The sequence below is a fragment of the Urocitellus parryii genome, chromosome 16 (genome assembly GCF_045843805.1).
Source record: "Urocitellus parryii isolate mUroPar1 chromosome 16, mUroPar1.hap1, whole genome shotgun sequence".
NCBI classification, from domain to species: domain Eukaryota; kingdom Metazoa; phylum Chordata; class Mammalia; order Rodentia; family Sciuridae; genus Urocitellus; species Urocitellus parryii.
In genome coordinates, this window is record NC_135546.1 from 20,584,211 (window position 1) to 20,594,956 (window position 10,746).

The 10,746-nt window shown below is 41.4% G+C and overlaps 1 long non-coding RNA gene across 6 annotated transcripts; it reads left to right on the plus strand.

Moving 5' to 3' along the window:
- Positions 1-3,346: 3,346 nt before the first annotated feature.
- LOC113198282 (uncharacterized) lies at positions 3,347-9,234 on the plus strand. 6 transcript variants are annotated; one of them, XR_013342521.1, is made up of 5 exons: positions 3,347-5,662; positions 7,483-7,565; positions 7,646-7,721; positions 8,033-8,116; positions 8,284-9,234. It is a non-coding gene; the product is annotated as an uncharacterized LOC113198282 (long non-coding RNA). The 6 variants fall into 6 exon arrangements; XR_013342519.1 differs by having other exon boundaries at positions 7,483-7,721; positions 8,008-8,116; XR_003302821.2 differs by having other exon boundaries at positions 7,483-7,721.
- The last annotated feature ends 1,512 nt before the right edge of the window (positions 9,235-10,746 follow it).

Below are 10,746 nucleotides of genomic sequence, written 5' to 3' on the forward strand. Positions count from 1 at the left end.
CTTGGTGAGACCCCTGTCTAAATAAAATACAAGAAAGCCTGGGGATGTGGCTCAGTGGTTGAGTGCACCTGAGTTCAATTCCCAGTACCCTCCCCCTCAAAAAATTTCTAGTACAGTTTGCCATTAAAGTAAAACTTCCTCATATCCATCTCAGTTCCTTCCTCAACAAGATAAGGCAAGAATATTTTATGGAAAAAAATGCATATTTTACAGAAAATATGTGGCCCAAGATCCAAGAGATTACTTGTTAAGGTTTTTGGCTCCCACGTCATGTCTTCAGTGTAACCAAGAATCTTTTATTTTTCCTTTAATAATCCTACCTCCCCATGACTGACTCAGCTACTCATCCAAATAAGTCAAAGGGTGGGCCAGCTCAAATACCAACATTATTGCCCACAAGGTAGGTAGGTGGGTTCTGTCTGGCCACACTGTAGCACACCAAGAAGTCAGCTTCCTGGACTGACATATCCACAAAGACTGAACTCCTACAGAGAATGCCCCCACACCGTTGCATTCACTCATGTGCTTCATTCTTGCCAGTGTAGCCAACCCACAACTTCTGCCTTTGGCGAATGGCTTTATTAGAGAGAAACCCAGACTCTGCAGCAAGTGGTCACATACCACTCTGCAGTATTTCTACTGAATCAAATATATAAAACCAGGAAACTGCCAGACTGCCTCATTAGGTGGAAGGAAACTTTTCAGTAATCCTCAGGTGCTTCCACAAGTCCCTTTTTAAAAAATTTTTTTCTTAGTTGTTGATAGACCTTAATTTTATTTATTTATATGTGGTGCTGAGAATCGAACCCAATGCCTCATACATGCCAGGCAAGTGTTTTGCCGCTGAGCCACAGCCCCAGCCCTCCACAGGTCCCTTTTAAGGACCAAGTACTACTAGATAGCTTAAGCTGTGATTACTAAGCACCACATGGATGTCTTTTGCCCTGCCTTTGCAAATGAACACTATTAGAGACTCCAGAAGGCCAGTAACAGAGCTAGCATCAACAATCAACAAGTCCTAGAAGATACCCAGAAAAAAATCAGACTCTATGACCAGGTTACAGTGTGTGTGGATAGCAAGCATTTCTCTTATGTTTTCTCAGTCCTCTGGGAGCTACCTGAATGTCCCAGAACAGCCTCTCTCCTATCTGAGTAGCAGTAGCATAAGGTGAACTGACATTGAAATGGGATCTACTTCTCTCTCTCTGGTAAATTTTGACATATGACACCGTATTTTTAAAAGGCCTTTTAAAAAGTAATTCCAAGTCTGGGCTTTGAGTTTCTACTTAAGGGACTTGTGAGGTTTTTTTTTTAAGGACTAATATTAACATAATTTTAAAAAGATCGATTGAATTTTATATTAGTAAATGGCTTTTTATTAGAACATATACTTTTTTTTGCATATAGAAGAAAGGAAAGGAGCACTCTTGAAGACTTGGAAAGACCATTTATGGGTAACCAAAAGGAAATTGCCAGAAGCGGACGCTTGTATCCTCCCCAAGTTCATATATTGAAGTCCTGATACACAATATGATTGTATTTGGAGAGATCGTCTTTGGGTGGTAATTACAGATAAATGAGGCCACAGGATGGGTTAGTGTCCTGAAAGGAGTGCCATTTTTGTTCACCATTTGAGGACACTTTGAAAAGGTGGCCAACTATGGGAACCTGACCACACCGGCATCCTGACCTCAGAATTCTAGCCTCCAAATCTATGAGAAAATGACTCCTCTTCTAGCATGAAATAGAATAAACATAGGGATAGTCCTGTTTATCCTATAGACTTGAGTCTCTGTATTTTATTGAATAATACATATTTCAGTTAATACTACTTAAAGCAAATGTCTATTTCTCTTTCCTGTTTATTCAATTATTTTATTTTAATGTATTAATAAGTTTAATATATAATCTGTATTTATTTTAATTAATCATTAATATATTCTATACTTTAAATATTTAATAGCCTATGGGGTGAAAATACACCAATACATGTATATATGTACACATAATATAAATAAATACATAGGAAAACAAGAAAGGAAAGCACAGGAGAAATTTTGAGTTAATAACTGAGTACATGATACAAATGAAGTCAGTCATTGTACAATTAATATTGTAAGTCAGGAACTGGCTCCATCATGTGGACACTGCATGCATTGCAAAACTTTTGCAGATAGGTTGCAATGACTGATTTTCTTTGCCACAAGATGTGACCTTTGCATTTGAAAAACCCAAACTTTTGACATCACTAAAACACTTTTTTCACTTGTTTCTTTTATTGATTCTTTTTAGTTATATATAACATTGGAATACATCTTGACAAAAATCATGAAAACATGGAAGATAATTTGTTCTATTTCAATCTCCAGCACTTCCCCCATCCTCCTCCCTCCTTTCTCTGTACTTTCTTCCTGCAATTTGTTTGTATTTTTTATTTTTTTAAGTTAGTGTCTTGTGAAGATACTTGATGTTGGGATTGTTTTCTCTGCTATGCAGAATCTAATCCAAAATGAAGGCCCCCAAAGAGGTAAAGGGAAAAAATGGGGGGGGGGAATTTCATCCAAATAGAGGAAAGATCAGTAGAGTGGTATGAACAGGGATGGAGGGGGCAGAAAGAGGGACCAGAAAACAGAAAATCTGTGGAGTGAAGTTGATGGAAGTTTGTGTATACATACATGAAAGAGGCACAAGAACACAAAACACATTTAGTTAAGAAACCCGAGCTGAAATATCCATTCACCACTGAGTAACTGGCATGTAATAAGCACGCTGTAAGCCCAGGAAGAGCACTACATAAAACAAGAAGGGTTCTTGCCCTCAAGGAACTTACATTCTAGTTCCAGCAAGCAGGAATACTATGGCTTGTATATGAGATGTCTCCCAAAAGCTCCTGTGTCAAGTAATTATACATCCACTGGCAGTGTGTGCAGGATTGTCCACTTTAGTACTGAAACACTTTAGTTTCATGAATAACATGAATGAAAATAATCAGAAAGACTCAAAATTTAGTTCTGAGCACAGTTGGGTTGGCAGGTCAGCATTTAAATGACATTTTTTATTTCTATTAAGACTGTATAAGACTTAACAAAGCTCTCTATCTGGGAATTGTTGCAAATGTTCCTGCTGAAGAGGATGGACTGACCATAGGAGATGTTCTTTTTTTTTTTTTTTAAAGAGAGAGTGAGAGAGGAGAGAGAGAGATAGAGAGAGAATTTTTAATATTTATTTTTTTGTTCTCGGCGGACACAACATCTTTGTTGGTATGTGGTGCTGAGGATCGAACCCGGGCCGCACGCATGCCAGGCGAGCGCGCTACCACTTGAGCCACATCCCCAGCCCCAGGAGATGTTCTGTTACTAACTTCAACAAGAAGTTATTATGATAAGTGTTCTCAGAAAAGTAATAGATTTTGTGAATGAAGGCACCAAGCCTCTATCCCTTCATTATTCTCTAAGAACTTTTACAAAATCATTATAATGGAAAGTTCTGTAACAGATTATCTTTGCTATTCTCTTTATTTTAATAATATGAAAACCACTATTTATTTAAGTTTTGAATTTAGCAGTCAAGTATGATTCGTCATTCCAGTGGTGCAATTGAAAACGATGAATGAAAATAATTAGACTCAAAATTTGAAAGCCCTAGGCTAGAACACCCCTGCCAATACACACAGAAGGCTGAGTGTTTGGATGGTCATTTGTAAGTCTAGCTTGAAAGTTAGCACTTGTGGGTTAACTGACTGTCAGGAATGTTCAAAAAAGACAAGAAGCCACATAAACAAATTTGGAGAGTGATGTGACAATTGGATGACATCAATGCTAAAGTAGAAGAAATAAATTTAATGGTGTGTGTGTGTGTGGGGGGTGTATATGTATAAAAGGCACAAAAAGAAATGCTAGGGCTGGGACTGTAGCTCAGTGGTAGAGTGCTTGCCTCACAGGCGTGAGGCACTGAGTTCAATCCTTAGCATCACATAAACATAAATAAAAGACTGTCTACAATTAAAAAATATTCAGTAAAAGAAATGCTAACATATTTGAAGCCTATGTGAAAAGTTTCAGATTTGTGACCTCTGAATATACTCATTACATTTCACATTTGTAAAACAATTCGGGCTGGGGTTATGGCTCAGTGGAAGAGCACTTGCCTTGCACATGTGAGCCACTAGGTTCGATTCTCAGCACCACATAAAAACAAACAAAATAAAGACATTGAAAAGAAAAGATTTAAATCCAAAAAAATGCGTATTTTAGGGTAAACTAATCTAAATTTTAAATTCCCCAGACAATGTGTAAATTTTATTTGTTTGTTTGTTGGCCATTTGTATATCTTCTGTGATGTGCCTGTTCAGTTCCTTTACACATTTGGTGATTGGGATGCTTGTTTTTACATTGCATGATTTCTTTATATATCCTGAAGATGCATGCTCAACCCGATGTGCAGGTGGCAAAGATTTCCTCCCATTGTAGGTTCTCTCCACATTCTTTTTTTTTTTTTTAAGAGAGAGAGAGAACTTTTTTAATATTTATTTTTTAGTTTAATATTTATATCTTTGTTTGTATGTGATGCTGAGGATCGAACCTGGGCCACATGCATGCCAGGCGAGCACACTACCACTTGAGCCACATCCCCAGCCCTCTTCACATTCTTGATGGTTTCTTTTGCTATGAATGTGGTTTCTAGTTGGGCAACTCATGTAATTCTTGAAGCAGTTCAGTGATTAATGATACATGGAAACCAAGAATATAACTTACCGTAGATTATAAAAACCAAGAATATAACTCATCATGGATTATAACTTACATGTGTATCATGCTCATTTAAAAAAATTGTAGCTTTAGAAGGATATAATGCCTTTATTCTATTTGTTTACTTTTATGTGGTGCTGAGGATCAAACCCAGTGCTTCACACAAGCTAGGCAAGAGCTCTGCCACTGAGCCACAGCCCCAACCCGTATCATTTTTAAGAGCCCTATCTCCAAGAGATAAAAGCAGTAATCACCTTATTAAAAATCAAGAATATGGGTTCACAAAATGTAGGCCCTTTAACCAAATCCCAGTTTCAGTAAGGCATAGAGTACAGGTGGAAACCTAGCTCTGCCCTGTTATTTGTGCTTTCCCTGAGCCAAGCTGCAGTAACAGGCCCAACAATCTAATGAATTCAGTTTGTTTGAATAGAGATAATAAGACATTCTTATTAAAACCCGTCAGCCCAGATAATATGACGGTCTAGCATTATGTCCTCTTTGCCAGTGTTAGATATCTGACAATTTAAATATTGTTTAGCATTCATCACAGATTTTCTAACCACAGATGTTTGGGTGAGTGAGGTAGGGGGAGAGGTTCTGCTTGTAATCATAAAAAAAAAAAAAAAAAAAAAAAAAAAAACAATTGGTTCATCCAAAAGTTGACAGATGTTGCTGAAGGGTGTTAGAACAGTCAGTGAAAGAACTCAAAAGAACTCAGAAGCTTGTATTCTCATTGCAACTGATACATGTATAGAAATGGACTAATCCAAACTGCCATTTGTTTTGCCTGCTTTTCCCCTCTTGTATTTCCATTTTGACTTCAGAGAGAAGAAAGAGAGAAAGAAGAAAATGGATGAACAGATGCAGGAATAGATAAGAGAAGCAAAATTCTAAGATCAGAAGCAGATGGAAGAGTAAGTGTAAAGGACTTCTCTATCTTATATCAGGGAATGACTTTATTCTGCTTCAGAGTAACAGGTTTATAATTAGAAAGAGCCCCTCTGAATTTCTCCTCTGATTAACTTCTAAAAGATCACCTTTTTAAGGAATTTAATAATAAACTCTTAATCAGGTGGTAGTTCAATAAAAGTTTGAGGCACATTCAGTGCCTTTTAGATAAAAAGATCTAAGAGCTTGGGAGATGTCAAAGCACAACTATGTGAATAGTGCAGCATAGTTCATTCAGAGCATGTGGTGAAAACAAAGCTTGTATCCTGGGAGGCACCTGACTTTTGTCCAACAGCTGGCAAATAGTCCCCTCCTAGGAGTTCATTTTCAAGTGTGAGGTTCCAGATGAGTTGGTAAAATGATCTGTTGCTTCAGGGAGAAGATAAAGATGGTCTGCTTCTGCACCCTGGAGGTGGTGCATCAAGGGGTGTGTGGGCTCATGATTCTTTACATTCTGTAAACCATGTGTGGGCATTTTGTGAGCTTGTTGAGCACTTATGGAAGTAAACACAGGCTTTGCTGTACCTTTTGATGACGAGCACCCTGCAGAGCTGCTACGAGGTGTAAGCACTCCATAATCAGCATTTCTTCACAAACCACCATGTGTATACAAGGGCTACTCTGAAAATAGAATCATTTCTTGAAACAGGAGCCTGTAGACACAAGGTAAAAGGGAGTTTTTCTAAAAGGTTTTGGTGTCATCGTCAGTGATAGAGAAGACTGGCAGACTCCAGGTGTTCCCAGACTCAGGCCCATCACTGGGAAACAAGTAGTCAGGAGATGTGACTTAGTGGGAAAGAAATCAGGTTCACTGAAGGTCCAGCACACTGGGGGATGGGGGAGGGCGCTGTCATCCGCATAGTGTCCTCTTGGGGATCTCAGGGACACAAAGGGCTTTTATAGGGAGAGAAAGATGGGATTGTGTGGCAGTGGGAGGGAAGGTTTCTCTTAGCAGGGTTTTTGTCTTCTGAATGGACCACCACAGTGGAGCTTGACTTTCTGGGGCCAGCACCTGTACTTTCTTTGAATTGACAAACTTATTTCTGCATGTGAAGAGCCACAGATATTTCTTGTTTTGTGTTGATTTATAACTAAAGACTAAGAAGAGGCATGACACATTCTGATTTTATCAGAGGATCACCGGGTGTTCTGGGTTTTGTGAATCTAAAGGAACATATACAGCAGTTCACATCTTAATCAGTTAGCCACAGCTTTTCTCCAGAATTTAGAAACCTGGGCAAAAGAGAGGGTGTGACTGGGGGTGCACAGGGAGGGAAGCTGGAGTAACTGTCCAGGATAGCTCCCAGTGGAAGTGTCCTCCCCACTTGGCTAATGAATCCAAAGGCACTTTACCATACAACTGTACTCATATATCTTTACTTTTTAAAAAAAGTTGTGCTAGTCTCTAAGTTGACACTGGCCTCAAAGTTGAGACATCCTGTCTCCGCCTACTGAGTAGATGAGGTGACAGGTGTACACCACTGCACCTGGATAAGGGTGACCGTGGTTACCCAGAAGCATCCTCATTTTTATTTTTAATGTGTTGTTATTAAAATGTTGAAACACAGAAATAGAAGTACATAGAACACCATCCCACCCTTTCCTGTGTACCCATCATCCTGTTTCAAAACTTGTCTCTAGAGTACTGTGCATGGAAGGGTAATTCTTGAGCAGGACACCATGTGTTTACAATATAGATTAAAAGATCTTTTATTTTTTAAAAATGCACAAAAACTTTTGAAGTTTCCTGAAAATGAGCCTTTTTTTGGTGTGTACTTTATTATAGATAGAAGAGGGACAAAGAAAATGACAAGAACGGCTCACGGAAAACATGACAGCTGTTAGCAGATCCTGGATGGGAAGCCCAAGGTAAATACAGATGACATTTAATCTCAATTCAGTAAGAATCACAAACTTCCTGCTTCCTGTAAGCAGGGTTGCATTCCCAGGAGGCTGGACTGTGGTACCTGGACTCTTCTATACCGTCCTGGATGATGTCACCTGCCAGCCCAACCCCAGCAGCAGGTAGGGAAGGCTCTAGGGGACCAGCACAGTCTTGCTGAGGAAAGTTGGGGTGAGAAGGAGACAGGGGAGGGGAGACCATTGGACCCTGGTGCAGGGGTTCTCTGCAGAGCAGAGGAACTGAAGTCTGGGTGTGTGTGGAGGGCAGCAGCCTTGCAGAGGTGATGGCATGCCAATCTTGGGAACAGGGAGGGGTTGGGTGTCTTGGGGCTTTAGGATGTGGGGATTGGAGTGGGCAGGGGAAGCACACTTGGAGTGGAATAGAGGAGAGATTTCTTTCATTAATAAGTGTCCTGAAGCGATGTCATTTGAAGTCAAGGTTCAGAATGTGAGCCGCCAGTGGTAGTGTTTCCTCTGAAGAAGAACCTGCAGGTCTCCAGTGCAGGTCTGTAGAACAGGTGAGCTGGTCTCAGGAGTGGGTATTTTCTTCTTCACTGGTTGTTCATCCCAGTTCAATGGAGTGATACGGATCCACTCTTTTGTATGCTAAAGATTCCCACGTCCATGTACCAACGTAATGTTACCAGAAACATTTTGTGTACTTCTTCCTTGACTTTTCTTTTAGGTCTTTCCCAATAAGCAGAGTAGCTGTCCAGTGGTGTTCGTCAACACGGTCCCCAGTGTCTATATAGACACTGGGAAAGACCACAGGAGATCCTTTTTGAAGTGCATGATGAGATGACTTTGAGTCCAAATAGAATTCACAGGCGTACAATTAAGTGCTCAAAAGTGTTTTGAGGATTTATCCTGGCACCACTATTCTGAGCCTGAGGGGGACCATGACATTCTCAAGTATGAAGGACAAAGGATTCTGCAGTATGAGCCTTCAAAGTATCTCTGAACAGAAAAGTGTTATGTGGAGAGAAAAATTTAGCCATATATTGAGATTTGTGTGTATCTTTCCTGGATCGAAGAATCTGGAATTGTTTTAGTTTAGCCTTGATCTGTTAGTACTGTGATAATGGTGAGGACATTGCCGTGCCTTTCCTTATCTGTCTTGCTTCCAGTTTCCTTCTGTATGTAAACTTAAAAAAAAAAAGTCATGTGGGAGTGAAGTTCTTATTTTCTCTCACATTCTGTTGTAAATGATGTTTATATTTTGACCAGTAGAAACTTAGATGTGTCAGAGTTGTGCACATTCATGGTAGTTAAATATTAACATGGGTTATTTTAGCTCATTCTGTTCGTGCTCAGTGTTGATAAATGCATCCCTGTTGTCTGAATGCTTAGTAAAACACTGTGGTTGGTGTTAGAAGTGTATGGAAAGAGCAGCACCGTTGCCTATGATCCGTGGCCTGGTCGTTTTCAGGTCTTGATTGCTGAGTTGAAGGTTTCCGAGCCCCAGGTCAGTTTCTGCTGAAGAGTATTTCCTGGTAACTTTGCACTCTCGTTTCTTTTCTTTGTATGACAGGTTGTGTTGATGGGATGGGATGCCAAGTAGAATAGGAAGGATGGTGCTCCAATGCCAAGGGAATGGCCCCTAGAAACATCAGGTCTCACACTCAAACCAAGTGTGATCTTGCAGGTGCTGGAGAGGGATTCTGAGACTGGCCGTGAGTCAGTGGATGGAGAGCCTTGGAGGCCACTTGGCAGGCACCACCAGTGCTTGAGGATGGAAGAGAGCCCCCCAGATCTGGGTAGTGCTTGACTCCAGGGGAATGGAACAAACTGGGGGTTAGTTGGGGCCTACATGATGGGGAAGTGTGCTCCTGAGCATTGCTACTGGGAGGACCACCTGCCTTCTACATGCACCACAGGGCCTTGGCTGCCTGGAAGCCCTGGGATGTGTGTCTAGGTTAGTGATCAGCAGGAGAGTGGGAGGCAGTGGGAGCTTCCAGAAAGGGGAAGAGGTAGAATGCAGGGCCCTGTCAGGACAGGGTTCTTGTGGGGGTTAGAATGTGTGGGGAGGGGAAGTGGTGGGAGGCAGTTCCGGGGCTCCTGGCTGAGGAGTAGCAGTTTGAGTCTGGGCATTGGCTGAGTGATTCTTGCAGAGGTTAGAGAATGCCAAGCCTGGGGACACACACCCACTAGGGATGTAGGGCCTGCACCTGGGGGTGAGGTAGGGTGGCTGCAGGGTAGGGGAGGTGTTTCATGGTAAATGTATGTGAGTGTTATTTAGAGGGGACCTTCCTTTGCTTATTAAGCATATTGAAACAGTGAGTGTGAAATCCAGGTTCTGAACACCATCTGGCACTGGTTTTTTTCTCCTTCATAAGGAGTCTTGTGCAAATGCTCAGTGCAGGGCTTTGCCACACTCGATTCATCTTACTTGTGACTTTTTCCCTGTAGTTGATGGGTTCTTGGTTTCATTTCTTGTACACCAATGACTCTTATAACTTAAAACAAACTCGCATTGCCCCAAACGGTCTTTGTATCTCTTCTACTACTTGGCAGTTTATTTTACCTTTGCCAGTAACCAGTGTCTTCCCACTGGCATTTGTCTTCAAGTTGTATGAGCTGAGTCTTTGGTAACACTTGGCTGTCACAGTCAACGTATCTTAAGGCTCACCCATCTTAAGAGCTACCTTGCCACTGAAAAGTTGAATATGCAGGTTTCCTGATGTAAATGCCAGCATGTTGCACTTTGTACCCCCAATCCCCCAAACAACCACAGCATGCCAAGATGGAGGATCCTACCTGGGCGAGACCTACAGCTCCAGGAGCAAATTCTCTTCCCTGTTTGTGCTTGAAGGGAAGAAGGAGCCCTCAATGCTGGCAGCTGGCTTCCGAGCATGGAGCAGAGAGGCCCAGCAATTGAGAAGCCAGATACTGCAGGAGCTGCAATAGTGTCTGGACCTCCTAAGAGTCCCTGCAGTGTAGGCCCTGTGTCAGTGGGAAGGCCTCCAGCAAATTTCACAGGTTGCTTCTCTGGGAGCTCAGCTGTGTGTCTGAAGGTTGTGGGTGCATTTGATCAGCTCTGTGAAGTGGACCTTCTCAAAGTCACAAGGAGAAGGGGAAAAAGGAAAGACCAATCTAAGATCAGTGGTAAGAAACGGATGCATAGTGCTAGTCTGACTTACTCCTCTAT